The 17,813-nt window shown below is 30.9% G+C and overlaps 1 long non-coding RNA gene across 1 annotated transcript; it reads right to left on the reverse strand.

The window, feature by feature from the left end:
- Positions 1 to 10,563: 10,563 nt before the first annotated feature.
- Positions 10,564 to 15,399, reverse strand: LOC142633484 (uncharacterized). The gene is made up of 3 exons (XR_012843922.1): positions 15,307 to 15,399; positions 14,040 to 14,089; positions 10,564 to 10,765 (listed from the first exon to the last, which is right to left on the reverse strand). It is a non-coding gene; the product is annotated as an uncharacterized LOC142633484 (long non-coding RNA).
- Positions 15,400 to 17,813: the final 2,414 nt, after the last annotated feature.

Raw genomic sequence — 17,813 nt, forward strand, 5'->3', positions numbered from 1 at the left:
AACACTATTCATTGTACATTTAATTGTTTTTTCTTTCACGTATCTTAAAGATGAAAAAGAGAATAGATAATGGTTATTGTGTGTGAAGAAAGAGAAGCAATTTTAAAAAATCAAGAAAATTTTATATTTTAATGAAATATGGTGTAAAATAAATAATCTGATGTAAGGTGTTTTGAAGAATAAATATTTAAAATAGAAAAACTAAGTTCTTTTACTAAAATAGAAAAAAAAATTGCACGAACCAATGTGAAAACTCTTAATAGAAAACCCAATATTTAGGATAATATTATTTCATAAACATTATTACACATAAAGTATATACATTTATAATGTTGTGCTAAAGTCGTGTGCATTAATTATTGCCCTTATTCTGTACACAAAATGCTGCTCTAGTGCAGATGGTGGTAAGTGGAAACTATATATACATACGAGAGGTGCTACGTCCACAACATTTTTACAACATTTTTACAACAAATCATAGGTGGTTAATTGTTATTGGTTCAAATTTGAACCTAACACTAAGATTACTTTTTTGCCCCAACAATAACAACCAGTAACATCCTGCCACTTAGGATTTGTTGTAAAAATGTTGTAAAAATGTTGTGGACATATCATTTCTCTATACATAAAGGTAAACATGGGACGTCTTTTAATTGCTACATCTCCTATGAAATCTTTCCATTTACATCTTTGAATACTATAAAATTATCATTGCGACCCTTTTATTACGTCTCATTTTCATCCTTAACCTCTTAAATTTTGATTTTTTTTTTTTTTACAAAGAAAATAGAAAAAAGAAGTAAGTAGAGAAAATAATAAAATAAGTACTTATCTATTTATTTATTTATTTAGTTTGGATAATGTTGACGAACACTTATTTAGAAATAGTTTTATGTCAAATTATTTTGCTTTATGTTAGATTTTTTACAAGCTTTTTAGGATGTAAAACCAATGGAGCTTTTTAGGATGTGGAGCTAATAGAGTTCACTTTTTGAATTTTACTTGTCAGTTCAATAATACTTTTAGTCCAGTCACTAATTTATACTATTTTTTTTTATTAAATAGATCCTATAATAAATCGGCCTTAAAGAGCTAGTACCCATTAACATTTCGTCATAAAAATGATTTAAACTGATTTACTAATGTATGTCCTTGGTCCTTAGGATATACATTACGAAAATCCTTTCTTAGAGCACTAGCATTCGAGGATGCAAAAAAGTGTCTATTTTACATCTTCAAAACTTATTTTATCTATTTTACCAACTCACTTTACAACTCACAATATATCCTAGTTTTTATTTTTACATACAACTCATTAGAATAATATAAACTATCACATCCAATAATATAAATAACTCATTTCTCTCTCTTCTTTCCCATATTTTTCTTCCATTTTTTCCTCTCTTCTTCTCTCTCCATCAAATCTTCACTGCCAGCTAGGAAGACACAAAATTAAAAAAGTATATTTATGTTTACATCTCAGCTACAGTAGGTTGCAAATTTACAACCTTACTGTAGCTGGGTGGGAAAAAGTTTTGGATATACCAACTTAGATGTTGGTAGTTTTGGACATATGAGTAGTTAAAATAGCAACTTGAGAGATTTTACACCCAATACTAATGCTCTTATATATTTGGATTTCCGCATCGCGTGGTGTCTTATTGGGCTACATGTAATAAATGACAACTTCTTTTTTAGGAATATAATGAATGACTTATAAACTTGAATTGTTTTTAGTTCTACAAAAAAAAAAAAGACTCATAAATATAAAATCATTCAAAATTATGTTTTTTTTTTATAGTTTACTTACTTTGGACTCGTCGTTTTTTAAACTAAATTAACTCATTTGGTACAAAAATTAAAAAATTTAGATTAGATGGGACACATATCGCAAAATTAAACTCTAATTGAAATCAAATTTTTACATTGAATTAACTCACTTGACACAAAAATTTTAAAACTTAAATTAAATGGAACACGTGGTGCAAAATTAGACTCTAATTGAATTCAAATTTCTAACCTAATTAGATTTTCTCTCAGCTTTACTTATTATTATATATATAGATTTGATTCACAGATATTTGTTTGTTCTCAACTTTACTTATTATTAGGTGGATCTAGATTGATTATTGTATTTGGTATAAATCTTAAGTTTGTCCTAAACTTAATTGTTGTCATTGATTTAATAATAATAAAATTATTTGGAGTTTGTCAAATAATTTTTCTCTTTAAGGAGAAAAGGTTTCCCACATTAATATTTGTGTTTTTGCGTGTAATTGCTATTTTGAATTGATACTTTTGGTGATAATATTTTTTTAGACCTAACAATTAAGACATTAATTGATTCTTGACGTAGACATGATTTAAACCTTATATATCTTATTCAACGATGAGAGACTTACTAATTGAATTATTCCAAAATTGATTGTATACTAAACCCATTGAAGTTAAGAGTTATAAAATAGGGCCTTAATGATTGGTTAGAATAACCTATTTCAGATAATAGCTGCCTGGTTCATGAAGCCCCCTACATTTTTCCACCCAAATAAAACAAACCCTAATAAGCTTAATTTATTCAGCTCTTCAAGGTTTGATTATAATTGACCAAATTATAGTTCAATACACCTCATTCAAAGCATTAGTTTTATGTCAGCGCACTGAAATAAAATAACTCTAATAACTCCAAAATTCCTTCAATCCATATCAGTGAAAAATAAAGATAGAGCTAAACTAAAATTTTAATAATAAAAAAATATAAGCCACACCCTTTTATGCCACAATTCTAATGTGGCAAATTATGAATAGTAAAGAAAAAACAGTGCATTTAGATGAAAATGACAGCTAATCGCAGTTTATCACATAGAATAGTTGTAGTAAAAAATGTGGTTCTAGAATTACTCGACATAGTCGTCATGATTCATTTATTTAAAAAATAATAAATATAAAGTGGGCCAATTTTGGTGAAATCGGCGGTTTTCTATGGGATTCCGACAATATAATGACAATGTCTTGCTTTGGGAGTGAACTAATTAAGTAGGGTAGCTGTCAAGTCGAGACCAAGGCTCACCTGATTCAAGAAGCAAAATTGAAGGTTCTAATTCCATGAGATTGACTAGAATAGAGTTTACTGACGAAAAACTAGTGATGCGATAAGGTGTGATTGTATTTGTTTTTGGCTATGAGGTGGGAGAGGGGATGTGGAAAGCTTCAAGCCAATTAAAAAAATATATAATTAAAGAAGTAATTATAGCCTATGATTTTTTTAATCAAATAACCTGTACAATCTTGAGTTCATTAGTGATATTATTTACATCTTATTTTGTTTTTCCATTGATAGTGTATCAACATCACGATAATCAGAGATCAGTCGTAAAGCAAGCAGATCAATTAGTGATTGAACAAAAGCAAGAAGAGCAACCACCACATATTGCAGAAATTGTTAACTGCAGAATTTACAAAACGAAGGAAAAACAGAGAAAAAAAACGACAGTAGCAAAGCTTCACCCTCTCCAAATTGTCATACCCATTGAGAGGAGATTCCAACCAATCACCCTAGATTACCTCATGAGTTTTGGATTAAGTGCTTGGTGTTAGATATCATTGACTCTATATCGCAAACCTTCAAGTGCCCTTGAAGTATCCAGCCTTCCACCTAAGCAAATAAATTTATTTTCTTAGTATTTAAATTTAAATAAGAAATTTTGAGCATCCACCTTTTTCTTAGTTCAAATTTGGTAAGGATAGGGTGTAAACCGTGCGATGTTTTACACTATTTAATAAGAAATTATATCATCAGCTTTTTACTTAAAACTTAATACATCTTACCGCACCTAATAGTACCACTTTTTTTTTTTTCTTTTACTTAAACCTAAAATATGGTGTTTTCTTTTTTTATACAAGATAGACATTCTACTCTAACCTAATCTAAGTGTATATGTGTATGAAACTTCCTCTTAGATACTTGAACCTTGGCCTTTGTCCCCACACCTCACAAGCACTATACTTGTGGAGTGACCATCGCACTAAGGGTGTGCAATAGTTATGATGTTTATTAGATGTTATCAGGTGTAACCAAGAATATTTAAGTTTTAATAATATGATGATGTGGCATGCCCTTATTAGAGGGAGTAAACTAATGGATTTGCACCAAATCCTTGCAACAATTAAACCATTGTTCATATCCCACATCAGAATGTAAACATGACATTCAAACTAACCTGTAGAGAAGGGGTCGTTTACAGATTGGGAACCTATGATTTCAAGAAGCTAACTTGTGTATAAATTGTCTATAGATGAGGCACCAATTATTTATATAAAATAAATTATATTGTTATTTTTATAAACTCATATAAAAATATTCATTATCAAAAAAAAAAAAAAACATTTGATTTTGAATATAAAATTCTTCCTTGTATTTAGTTGTTTTGTCAACAACTGAAACAAAAATCATCAAAAGGCAAAAGAAAATTTAATATGTATATATATAAGATTGCATGCTTGAACGAGTTTAAGTAATTAAATATACTAGTCGCTAACCCGTGCGATGCACGGGAAAGGTATTGAGTACAATATATAATTTAATCTTGGTTTATTTTACTACAACAATGAAATTGAATTTGTAATATAAAACCATATAGCTAAAACATTAGTTAATAGCTATATTTTTCAGACATTTATTAAACTATATATATAATCATTATTATTATCAACTTAACAATATTTAAATATGACTCAATAACTTGAATCAAAAAACTAAAAAAAAAAATTGTAGAAACAAAAAGCTCACTATAAAGAGAGAGAGTATGAAGAATGAACTAAATTTTTAGGTTTTTTGTCTAAAGAAATGTAAAGTGAAATTTATATGTAACGGTGTAAAATTCATAACTACTCATTGGAATGATGAAACTGTACAACAATACTGGTAAAAATAGTACCGAGACAGTTTGCTTAAGTGGCAGAATGAATAGGTACATTTTTCTGTGATGGTGTCCATCTGTAACAAAACATGGAACATATAGTGAACAAATCATTATATGTTGTTCAAAACAACCAAAGCCAATAAACTAATGCAGATACCAACAAAAAAGGACAACTACTTAAAAAAGAGTATGCTTTTAAAGAGCCTAGACAACAACAAAGACAATTCTTCAATGTGATTAACTTTAAACGGGACATGAAAGAAGTGTAAAAAGGCCAACTACGTAAAAAATCATAAAAATCTCAATATCTCAAAAGCATAAACACATAAATCCATTACTAATGTCCAGATTCCAAAAGCGTAACTGTTTTTAAAGCCTTTTATATTGTAAATTAAAGATAAAAAGAAGGAAACGCATACCTTAGGAGGCTTGACGCCTATATCCTCATACCGTTCAACTGCCTCTTAATCAAACCTTAGGAGCCATCTCACCCATGATTAATCAAACTGTAGGGCAGTCTCAAACCTAAATAACCAAATATAAATCTTATTTTAACACCTAAGTTTTTGTCTATTTTAAATACCTTTACCAGTTGTGGTTTGGTTCCGACAATATGAGGGTGGTGGGATGCGGCCACAGATTTCTCTCTTTCTTTCTCTCCCTATGCAATTTTCTTCTCGATGACATACAATGAATAGATATGGAAACTTTCGCTTTAGAGGATTTGGAGAAATTCTTTCACAGTTACCCACTGGAAATAAAAGTCAGAGAGAAGGAGAGAGGAGTATAGATATAAGAAAAGAAGTGTTAACGTTATTTGATCTTCTGTAACTGCTACCCAAGAGAAAACGTTGGGAATTTAATTTACTACAGGCAACACCAACACCAACAGGTGGTAAAAATTTCACTGAACCGGTTTGCTTAAGTGGTCAAATGAGAAGATACAATGTTTCAGATTTTCTATAATGTAGACGTGTCAGTAATTTATGTAACCACGTGGCGCAATGAAAAATGGTCAACAAAATGTCAAACGTTTCGACTATTAGTTATTACTAGCGTTTAACCCGCGCAATGCGCGGGATCATTTTATGAGTTAGAAAAAAATCAACTTAATATATTATAGTTAATGTGATGGTAAAATATGTAAGGGGATGGATGGTTAGTTGTTCAGATAATGATGTTAATGTGCAGGTGTTCTTCTAAAAGACAAACATAACCTGGCATCAACACATAATCTAGAAAAAATGTTAATTGAAATTTCATAAGTTATAACTAATTGGTTCAAGGTTTTTTTAAAGGTTGTGGGTTCGAGAGAATATAGTTATTGAAGTATGAAATAAGTAGAAGAGAAATTTGGCTAATAAAATCAATCTCTAAAGAAAAAATTTGTTGCAAAGTGTATAAGATATGTTAGTTATCAATCTGTTTGTTTATTATTTTAAAATGCAATAATTAACCCAAAAAATTCCATAATTCTATTTACAAAAAAATTATTATTACTGTGGGGGGTAAAAGCTATCGAATAAACGTTTGGGTTTTGGGCCTGATTGGCCATTACCAGTTTGTTTTTGTCAGGGGGCCTCTAAGCCCACGAGTCAGCTTACACTACAGAGGTCCGAGGAGTTGTCCGAGGATGAATGTCTCCTCGGACGGGTTCGGCAAAGATCCTGGGATTTGCTAAACGGGTTAAAGGCAAGATTCTGGAAATAACTGTTGGGTAAGAGGGCAATCCCAGCACCCTCTAGACGCAAGGATGTGAGAGAAATATCTAAGAAAAAGGCTACTACCTCCACATTAAAGACCTTGCATCTACTTCCCTGGCCGCATTAATGGGGAAATGACCTCTGAACAGTAGAATTCAACCTTCCTGCTATTGTTTGAAGACTTCAAGAAGGTGGCGGATGGAACAAGTATCTAAGGGGAAGATTTGTATGACACGTGAAGGAACCAAAGAAGAAGAAGTATATAAGGAGAGAAGAGAGGAAAGAGAGGGGGATCGGCACTTTCTGCTAAGAAAAATATAGGAACTAAGGATTGTAATCTTTGGCCTAGAGAGAGAATATTTATACGAATCGTCCTCGGCTTACGTCCGAGGAGATCTATTTGTCATATTTGTTCATCATTTGCACAAATTGTAACATTCTAACCTGTTAATCGAACTTCCAACATTCCGAACCTAGATTTCTAACCCGCACTCTACAAATTTTATTGTATAAGACTCATTGGGCCTGAGCCCAACATTCGTTTTTGGGTCCGGGTACAATTGTGCACTTACAATTACTGTACATTTTGAACCATGCATGTTGAAATTTGGTTACAAACACAAAGATTTGCATGATCAATAAATATTTTCCTCTTGTATTAAAAGTTGTCCTAACAACATTTATTTGAAACTTAATCTCTTCCCTTGATATCTCTATCACATAGGATTAAAAATTCTTAAGTTAGCTAGCATTCATTATTCCTAGAACTGGTCCAATATTTTCCAACAGCTTCATTCTCAGTCATCACAACCCTAACTTTGGTGGTATTTACAGAGGAGCCTGACAAATTATTAGAATAATATTTTACCTTTTTAGTAGAGAAGAAGTACATGAATCGAGCATCTTTGCATTTTTTTTTAATTTACTATTATTATTATTTATTTATTTTATTTTTTTGAAAAAAGACAGTAATATATTTGTATCTAGAAAATCTTGGGACTTTATGAGAAGGTACGTAAGCAAATAAGTTAAAAAGCTTAAAGTTAAAAGCTAAAAGTTAATCCAAATGGTTATCAAGCTAGATAAAAATTTGTCTTGCCAACTAATATAAGTCTTGATAAAAACTTGAATTATTTATTTATTTATTTTATGACAGCATTATTTGTCCGTTTGACATATTGTAGGACTTAGAAACACTGTAGAACTTTAGTAATAGAGCTACTACAATATTCAATTTTAATGTTTTTGTGTTTTTGTCAAATTACTGTGAATAGTGCTTTGGGGTCCATTTGGTTTCAATTGGCATGACATTTATGTTCCTTATTAATTAGATTTCATTTAAGGCTTAATCATAACTTAATGTATTTAAAATTGTTTATTTTCTTTTGGAATTCAGTATTTTACAATGATTTATTTTCATGTGAATGTTATAGCAGCCAAATGCTAATTAAAGAGTAATTCGCACTGCAAATGTTTGATACTCCTTTGCAGCTTCAACTTTATGGTCATGCCACATTGGCTGCTGCACATACAATCTTTGAATATATTCTATAGTGTGAAACTCAAAGAATAAGAGGTGTCCTCCAACCAAACATTACCTACTAAATGAATTACATGCAATTCCTGTCAACTTGATAGCAATCGCATTAATTGTTTTATTAATGAAAATTCACACACCAGCAACCATAAAGTTACAATAACAAAATACATTTTTTGCAATTGTCTACCATTAAAATAAAATTTCAAAGTAGCTAATCCTAGTAATTATGCAGATAGGGTGAAATATTGACTAAAATCTATGAAATAATCAACTTTGTATAAAGAACATTACACTTTCAAATTTCATAGTTCCACTACAAGAAATCTGGGTTTAGGCGACGTATGTAAAACGTCACTAAAAACCCAAAAAACGTCACTATAGACACAAATGGTCTATAGCGACGTTTGTTTTTGCGACGTTCAAAAACGTCGCAATAGAGCGGTCACTATAGGTTTATTGCGACGTTTCAAAAAACGTCGCCATATGTTACTCTTTAGTGGCGTTCAAAAACTTTTAGTGATGTTTTCTAAAACGTCACTAAGTAATATAACATTTTCGTATGTAATGTAGGAAAATACATTTAGCGACATTTTTAAAACGCTGCAAATATCCACACCTATAGCGACGTTTCAAAAACGTCGCAAAAGCTGTTCATTATTTTTAAAAAAATTAAAAATGCTATATAAACCTATTTAAAATTCAACAATAACTAACACAAGCTTGTAATATATCAAATGTACCTACTAATCATCAATATTCCACAATAACACATTAACCATAGATATATAGATATATATATATATATATATATATATATTTGTATAATACCAATACATGTATCACTTTAACTAAGTGGGTTGGTTGCCTAAGATTAAGTGTAGCTATTAAATTAAGTTTCTTAGTTAGTTAAAAACCCATTAATATATATGTTTGGAACATAGTCTATTTTGCAATCCTATTGTTCATCCCCTGCCACTGCTAGAAGGTATAATATTGAAAAACAAATACTAACACTCTAAAGAAATACTTACAATGATTCAGCCCTTGATCCTCAAGTCCTTTTGCCCAAGAAGCCAAATCTGAATAAGAGAATTTTCTATCAATTTCCAAGCAAAATAGAATAAAGCAAAAATTAGTACAAAACTCCATGACCCATTAAAGAAAAACCAAATCAAAGCAAACCCATAAGCCAAAAAAAAATAATTACACTCTAAAGAAACTTGAACAACAAAAACTTTAAACCAAAACTGAAAAATAGCAAAAATTAGCACAAAAGCTCCATGCCCCATTAAAGAAATACCATATCAAAGCAAACCCATAAGCCAAGAACAAATACTTACACTCTAAAGAAAATTGAACAACAAAAACTTTCCAACCAAAACTGAAAAATAGCAAAAAAGCTCCATGACCCATTAAAAAAATACCATATCAAAGCAAACCCATAAGCCAAGAATAAATACTTACACTCTAAAGAAACTTGAACAATAAAAAAGAGGGAAAAAAGTATGGTGGTGGCAGTGGGTCTTAGTGGAGGTTGATGACGGCTGCGGTGGCAGTGGGTGGAAGGGAAAAGATGTGTGGTGGTCCTAGAGAAAATGGGTCACAAAGAAAACACTAGGAACAAAGAACAAAGAAAAGAAAAGAAAGGAAGGGGACAATGAATAGTGAGCCTAAGAAAGAAAAGAGTGGGACACGGAGTGAGTTAATGAAAAGAAAGAAAAAAAAAAGTGTAGGGCAAAAAAAAAATATAGAGGGAAAAAAAGTGTGGGAACCTGAAAGTCAAAATGTTTAGAACATATAGCGACGTTTTCGAAACGTCGCTATAGAGTATTTGAAAGTGTTTGCTTTAATCAAGATAGCACGTATTTTTTTGGGAGCCTGAAAGTTAAAAGTTTAGAACATATAGCGACGTTTTCGAAACGTCACTATAGAGTATTTGAAAGTGTTTGCTTTAATCAACATAGCGAGTATTTTTTTTTTCAACCAACAGGCGAAGATCATTTGCTGTCATCACTATAGCGACGTTTTAGAAAACATCGCTATAGAGTATTTCTTTTTTAGACACATGCTCAGTACATTTTCTTTAATCACTATAGCGGCGTTTTATTAAAACGTCGCTATAAACAAGATATGCGCTGCTAAAACTATACTTCTTGCGACGTTTTAAGAAATGTTGGTATTGTTTTGAGTTACAGCGACGTTTTTTAAAAAACATCGCTAAAATCTCACTCTTTAGTGGCATTTTTAGAAAACATCACAGTATGCCACTTATAGTGGCGGATTTAAAAACGTCACTAAAAAAAACGCCGCCTAAACCCAGATTTCTTGTAGTGTTCTACAATTTCAATCCATCTTTAAAAAGAGTAGAACAGGTAGGAGGGAAAAAAAAACTGAAAATTAAATTGAATTCTGTAGTTGCTATTTTTCCTTCTTCAATTTTTCTTCTTCTTTGATGCATTTTGTTTAGTAGCATTGTTTCGTTTGTGAAGCATTTGAATAGGCATGCTATCATCATTTCATTTTCCATGTTCAGCAGGAATGGAAGCTGCAAATAGAGAATTGTTGTCCTCTTTTGTTTTTCTTACAAATTCGTCTTTTGTGTCCTGTAATAATTCACTTAAGTAAAATGTGCTTCAAAAATTCACAAACATCTAATAAATCCTTAAACAATATGTTACAGTTCTCTTATAAACGAAGTTAATATTGCTTTTTTGTATTACATTGGCTTTCAAGGTATCATAAGAAGGTCTAATATATTATTTTTTAATTTCAAGAGAATTTTTTATGTACCAAGCAGATGTGCATAGTAACTAATATGCATCAGACTACATAATATTATGACAAATTCAAAGGGTAACATTAATTATCAGGAATTTGTATTTTATTTCTTCAAGTTTCTGCCCTCTATTTTAATGTTCACTTCAACTTTTGAAATGATCACTCCAATAGAAACAATCTTAGTGTCTGAGCTTGTTTTTTCTTTCTAATACAATGTCACACATCAAACTAATTTTGAGATATGTTCTCAAGGGATCACCCTAGATCCTCATATTTCAAGCAATGCAAAGAATGTTCTTGAAAACAAAACTCAATGGCCAACCTTACTGGCTTACAACACAACTCAGCTCTACAGGGATCGATCAATACTTGTATGCATATCCATAATGAACCCACTCAACACTCAGCAAAATCCCAATGCAAGGGCTACCTATCTGATCTCCAAATTAGAGAGCCCCTAAACACCAGCTTTTTATGATTTGTTAGTAATAGATAAGAAGAGAACGTAAGAACTCATAAATTTAAGAAAGTATACATACATACATCATGATTAACGCTTTTCATGGAATTCTATGTGTTTTTTGAAGAACAAAATTGTTTTTGAGCTTCTAGTAATATTTAAGGCACTCAGCATGATGTACAACAATTAATATTTTCAATAAAGGCTTGTTAATGCCAATCACTTCAAAAAACAAAAATGCCAATCAATCTTTTAATTTTTGTCAGTAGAAACACTTTAAGAAGCAAAATTTAAATGTGGAAAAACCAAAACCAAACCTTTATGGCAAAACACCACCTTAAATTCTCTAAATTTGGTGGTTTTAATCTAAACGACTCTGATAGAGTAACTAATTGATAAGAGAAAGCATAGCTGATAGCTTAAAGGAATTCGGATGTACTTAAAAGTATTATAAGATCTTTTATAGCTAACACTTAGCACTAACCAAGAGAATCACTTACACCTCTGCTAGGGAAATCCAAATTGTAATGTAGATGCCCAAGATTGATGTTTTATTCTTAAATAGATAAAAAAAATGCATCGAGCATAGTTAACAATTGCAATTTTTAATACACAAACAGCATCTAAATTAAATACCTAAAAGCCATAAAAGAACAAAAGAACCTAAACAAAATTGGAAAAGAAAAATAAATACATATTACAATCCCACTTCTAAGAATGTATCTTACAATCCCAGCCACCAAATTCTAAGAATGCATCTTACAATCCCAACCACCAAATTTCCACTATGGAAGTTTCAAATGTGTAATGGTCATAAGCGCTATAGTGTCAAGAAAATTTTTATTAATAATTAAAAGCACATAATTCTTGCAATTCAAGCAGTTTTATTAATAATCCCAGTTTTGTAGTTCGAATTCTAAGAATGCATCTTACAATCCCAGCCACCAAATTTCCACTATGGAAGTTTCAAATGTGTAATGGTCATAAGCACTATAGTGTCAAGAAAATTTTTATTAATAATTAAAAGCACATAATTCTTGCAATTCAAGCAATTTTATTATTTGATTAGTTGTAAATCAAATAGTTTTTTGGAAATTTTTACTAAATTGATGTCCAAAGTTGAAGCGCATACATGCTAGAGGAATTGCATCTAAAATCTCGTTTTGAACAAATTTGACCACATCAATTAGTTAGAGTTATACATTAGAGAACAGAATTGATGCTAAAATTCCTTCTTTTCACTAAGTATAGACATTTCCTTCACTTCAGATAGACTATTATTTCTACATTAATTTCATAGTTTTTTTATTTATTTAATATTGATTGCAACATTAATAGTTTTTTTAATTTCTACATTATTGCAACATAGGTTCCTGCTTCATTGATTAAGCCTATCAATGCTCTTATGCCTATCAAATATTGACATGCATGTCAGAAAAAGTCATACTTCAAAACTTTGAATCCCAATCATTCTGTTGAGTTTACAAAAACCATAAGTGTCAATGTAACTTTGACAAAACACCAAAAAGAAAGACACAGATAGGTAATTTAAGAATTTACTTTGATCAAAACTCTATAAAAAAGAACTTATTAATCAGTATCATGTTTTATGAGTACTTCAAGGGTGACATCCGAAAACCCCATATTTGCTTATTTTTAATATCCCCTAGGGGAAAACTCACTGAGGTTATAGAAAATAAATCACTCAATGCAACATGTATTAGAAGTGTAAATGAACCAAAGTGTTGACAGTAAATTAGTAATCACCCTCCTACCTATTTTCACAATAAATTTATTAGAATTATTACATGCTTAGGGTTCAACATACGGATCGAATCTAATGATTGGAAATTGATTTTGACATAAAAACTTCTACAAATTTAATAGTGATTAAAACAAAACAAAAAAAGGAAGTCCCAAAAATTTCCTAAATGAACCAATCTTTAAAATCTCTAAATTCTAAAATTATCCCAACACCAAAAGGAACCCCCAATTCCCATTTGCAAACAAAACCCGGAAAAAAAAAAAGGAAAAAAAAAAAGAGAAAAAGGACTTTGGTGTGAGTTACAATTGGAAACTTGGAGACAGCAACACTTACTTTCCTTTAGGAGAAGTTCAACTCAGATGAAATGCAAACTGAGCCAACTTCTTAATAGGAACATTAACATATTGGTAACACAAAAAACATCCCAAGTATGAAAGGAATATAATAGGACCATTTTCTCAGCACGAAGGTCACACAACAGAAAAATTATTAGGAGAAGAACAAAGTTCCTAAAGAGTGCCTTTCAATTATATCAAAAGGTTAATCTTAGGAGCAAAAGCACCAACATGAAGTACCACTATATATCTTTTGTTGAGGGAAAAAATAAAATTAAAACCCTTTAATTTCACAAATCCTCACAAACCCAGAAATCGTTTCACATGCAACCCTCAAAAAATGGAGAAAAAAAAGAACCCGAAATCAGATTTCGAATAAAGATACTAACTTGTTCTCAAGCCAAAAAAGATTTTTAAAAAAAAAGATGCTATCTTGTATCAAACAGAAAACAAACATGAAACATTAATCATAGAAAAATAATATTAAAATTATTCAAGAAAAAAAACTCACTAAAAGAAAAGAAAAAGAATTTACTTACATTTCCTTAGGAGTATGTGCTCTCTGCTTCCTCAATCTTTATTGTACCACCTTTAGGAAAAAAATCATGAGATTGCAATTATATTTAAGCTCCTTGATGGGCTAATAAATTACATAAAGAAATAATGACGTGGAAACAAACCCAATCAAATTTATAAATTCTCACTTAGGAACAGTTTAGACTCGCGTAATCCAAATTGAATTTAGAAAACAACAACACTCATACTAAAGCAATTATCAACATTAACAGATCAGTAAAACTAAATAAATTTAAACATGCATATAATGAACAAAGCAAAGATATGTGGCAGAGAAAGAAAGCAGTAGGAGAAGAATTTAAGAAACAGGGCAGTTCACCTAATGTCCTAGATAATGTTTCCAGAATTACAACTTCAAATAGTTATCTTCTTCTCTAATTTATTTCTCTCTTTTCAATTTCAATTTCAAATGAAGGTACATTCTTAACAATACTCACAGTGGTTCAAGATTAATCTGCATAGTTCCAATGCTTTAAAAAAGGGACCATTCAAAAACAACAAATGCAAAAACTTTAAAATTTAAAATAAAACTTTAGTGTAGTTTTGATTACTCAAAGGTTTGCGCTTTGAGTAAAAAATCAAATCTTCATTTTATGTGAAATCAAAATCAAACCAACCCAAATATTCAAAATCGATTCTAAATACCCAAAACATTGAGCCAAGCCAAATACCCTAAAAACAAAACTTCTTCTAACCAAAAGCCCTTAATCAAAACCAAACATTGCCTAAAATACTAATCTAAATCATAATCAACCCCCAATTGATTCTCCAAATAAAAACCAAAAACCCTTAATTTTTTAGTTTAAAATAGAATTTTACCGATAGCAATTTCGGTAGTCTGATAGTGGGTGGAGGCTTACAGTGATGACAAAATTTGTGATGGTGCCCCTCTCTCAATCCATGGCGCATTGACTTAATAGTCTAATGACTATTCTTCCTCTTCTTCAAAAAAAAAAAAAAACTCCAATCGGCTGATCTCTCTGCACTTTGCGTCTAACCGACTCTCTCTCTACCATTCTCGGACTTTTGGCCTCTAAAACTAAACCAAAATCAAACACAAAATTAATTGAATCCAAATAGTCCCAAAATTTTTTAGTATACTGAGAAACTAAATCAAATCAAAACCTTATGTAACCCAAATACCTAAATACAAATCAATCCAACCAAATTTCTCAAAACCAATTCATATTTCATACCCAGATCTAAGAAAGAATGGAGGAAAAAACTTACCAATGGTAGTTCTCTCTATGTCCGTATCTCAAATCCTCTGTGCACCTTTAGGTTACCGATGTCGGTGCCGGTGGTCTAAGCCTGGCAAAGGACCGACGATGGTGGGAAAATGATGGTGATAGCCAGCCAGCCGTACGAACTCTGTCTCCTTCTCATCTCCGTATCGCAAGCTTCTTTTCTTTTTCTTTTTTACCCTTCTCTATCTCTATATCGCAAGCCTTTCTTTTTAACCGGTTATTCTTTTGTTTATATACTGACAAACTATCAAACGGGGTCAAAATTGTGAAAGAATATATCTTATTGCTTTTAATTGCCACGTGTTTGATTTTTAGACCGTCTGACTATTTTAAAGCTGTGATAGGAAGCATTTCCAAACAATGCACCGTGCGATAAAAACAAAATCGGTTATTTAATTTACACCTTTTTTTTAGTTGCAGAGGTGGCAGAGTTTAAAAAGCCAAGCGTTGTAACGTGCGGCTGTATTTTTAAAAACCTGTATACATGTTTGAATTTTAAATAGACAGTTATCCTCTTTGTCAACACGTCCTTAAATGCAGGAACCAACTTTCTCTTAGTTTCGTCTATTATATATATATATATATATATATATATATATATATATATATATAGATTTTAATTCAATAAAATAAATTTTGTATTTTTAATTATATTAATATTTGATGTTACATTTCCTAGATTTTAATGACATATACAATGGTAGTCTAATTTGAACTATGTAATTAGATAGAGTAGTAATAGGGTAAATGAATTTATTTTCACGTATTAATTATGTGATGCACTAATTATTTATCTAAAATAAAATTTTGTGATTATTTTTATAAGATCATAACAAACAATTAATTCGAAATATAACATTCTTGATCAAATTTAGTCGCTGTGGTAGAAATTGAAACAACGTACATCAAAAGATAAAAGTAATTAAAAATTAATTCTACACTTACATTAATGAAAATAAATATTTATGAATTCTCTCAAGTGATTGGTTTATACACTTGATTATGATCTCCTTTTAATAAATATGAAATATAATTGAAGTCAATTTCTCAAATATTATAACACTTTATACATACATACATACATACATATATATATATATATATATATATGATATTATAATTTCTTGCAAAATATTGTTGTAAGGACTGGCTTTGGAACCAACCTAAAAGGAAAAAGATTGCGGCCCAAAGATCCCAACACAATGAATTTGTAGAAAGTGGACTGGAAAACTAGGTTTTAATGAATCAGAATATAATTATAGTAAGCTCAGATGAAAAGAAAACAAGAATACAATCATATTGCATGAAGTCAATCGTCCTCAACATAGCCCGAGAAGACTAAATCTTATATATATATATATATATATATATATATATATATATATATATGCTTCTTTTGTTTTGGTTATAAGTCATGTTCTTGATGCTACAGTCTTTTTCTATCTCCCCTCGACCCCTTACTCCCTCAAGGGTTCCTTAAATTATATAGCTCCCCTTAAATGATCTTGGCCCTCCATTTGTTGACCATCCAGGCCACGACTTGAATGTCTATCCCATAAGACACCTTCCCAACCCCCTTGTGAGTTATGGTAGTCAAAGTAGCACTGTTGAGGGGTCTTCTCCATATAAATGCAGCTAGGAGGTTTGGTGGGATGCATTAAATGTGGTTGCAGCCATCAACTTTTCGGTCATGTCAATGTTAGCCCCCTCCCCAAAGCTCTTTCTGTACATTATGACATTCTTTGGTGATGTGCTACAGACATGATCCTATAGTCCGAGGGCGTGGCCTCCTCGGCAGGATAATAGTCCTCATCGGCAGGATAATAGTCCTTCTCGACAATCGGCATGACACGTGGTGCAATGACCTTCCTGGAATTCTCATACCCCACAATTATAAAATACACCGGTCATTGTGCATGTCATTGGCTAGTAATAATAAATTGTTAATGGTACTTATCCCTAAAAATGATAATCAAATACTCTTCAATACTTGTTAGAACTTAGAAACTCAACTGTATGCTATGTATATATAAAGCCACCATTCTCCAAGTTTTTTACATTAAAAAATTAATTTTTAAAAAAAAAAAAAACCTTCAAGTTTTTGTATGAGAAGAAAAATCCAAATTTTTTTGGAGATATCCTCGACATGGAAATGAAACCACAAGGATTGATAGCTGCATAGGTTATGATGCATAATCTGGGTTCTTGTATGTACAATTTCCTTATTCATTAGTAATGGGACAATTTTTCCTCTTCAGAAGTAGGCAAGGAGGATACAAATAGTCATGGGAAAAAACTAGGTGTTGTCTAGAATAACACTTTTGATAGTTTCGAAAGTTACAATTGTGACTTAAAGATAAGATCATCAAATAATTTGTTCCTTCACTAATATATATAGATTTCTTGGTTGTTGTTGTTGTTGTTGTTGTTGTTATTATTATTATTATTTTTTTTTTTTTTTTTATATATATACAACTGTACTTTTATCCA

The sequence above is a fragment of the Castanea sativa genome, chromosome 5 (genome assembly GCF_040712315.1).
Source record: "Castanea sativa cultivar Marrone di Chiusa Pesio chromosome 5, ASM4071231v1".
NCBI lineage: Eukaryota > Viridiplantae > Streptophyta > Magnoliopsida > Fagales > Fagaceae > Castanea > Castanea sativa.